The following is a 1209-nucleotide window of genomic DNA, read 5'->3' as shown; positions in this document are numbered from 1 at the left end:
ATTCCAAGCCAGGTTGGACGGGGCTGTGAGCAACCAGGTCTGGTTCAAGGTGTCCCTGCTCCTGCAGGGGGGTTGGGCTGGGTGACCTCTAGGGGTCCCTTCCCACCCAAAACATTCTATGATTCTATGATTCTATGATTCTATTTTACACACTGGGAGGGCAAGCATCTCCTCAAAAATAGTCTTACCCCAAAGCGATGGCTGCCCTGGAGCAGAAACAGCCCTTCTGGCTGGTATGCCCCTCTTCATCGGGGCTGAACCACCCAAACCCTTGTGCATCCTTGGTGCCGGGGCTGAGCCACACAGGGTGAGTTCTTCCTCACACCTTCTCAGCCTTCACATTTAATGGGGGTTTAATAATCATTTCATAATGGTTTGCATACGCGCTGTGAAGCCGTGGAGCAATAATTGCCTGGTTCGTTTATCAAAAAGCCACATCTGGCCGGGAAAGCTCGGCTCGGCCGCGGCTTTGATCTCGGCCGCAGCTTTGATCTCAGCTCTCTGCGACTCCTGCACGGCAATGCCTGCTGCGTTGCCTGCGCCGAGGCTGGGTCACGCTTCCCCACCATGCCGTGCTGTGCCGTGCCGTGCCGTGCCATGCCTGCGGTCGTGCTCTCAGTGAGCTGCTGTCTTTCCCCAAATCATGGTACAGGAGTGGCATCGCCGTTTCCACAGAATGATGGTGCTGCAGGGATTTCCTGCCCCAGACCCTCCATGATGAGCAGGTATGGCTGAAAAGGATGTCTACAAGGAGGGGGGGGGGAGGGAAACCCAAAAAATCACAAGGGGGTTCCCTCCTCCTCCTCCTGAACCATTTAATCTGCTTCATGAGTGCCTGCTGCCTGGTGCTGGCTCTGCCGGGCTGGCACGGGGTGAGCAGGCAGCTCAGAGCAAGCTCCAGTTCAGCAGCAGGATGGACACATCCTCCATGGAAGCAGATGAAGGAAGAGGGACCTTCTCAGCAGAGGAGGTTTCCAAAGAGATCATAGAATCACAGAATGTTTTGGGTTGGAAGGGACCCCTAGGGGTCACCCAGCCCAACCCCCCTGCAGGAGCAGGGACACCTTGAACCACATCAGGTTGCTCACAGCCCCGTCCATCCTGGCCTGGAATGGTCCCAGGGATGGGGCCTCCACCCCCTCTCTGGGCAACCCCTGCCAGGCTTTCACCACCCTCACTGGAAAGAATTTCTTCCTTAGATCCAGTCTA

This window comes from Egretta garzetta, unplaced genomic scaffold, assembly GCF_000687185.1.
Source record: "Egretta garzetta isolate BGI_Z169 unplaced genomic scaffold, ASM68718v1 scaffold767, whole genome shotgun sequence".
Lineage (NCBI taxonomy): Eukaryota > Metazoa > Chordata > Aves > Pelecaniformes > Ardeidae > Egretta > Egretta garzetta.
This window is presented reverse-complemented; position numbering follows the sequence as displayed.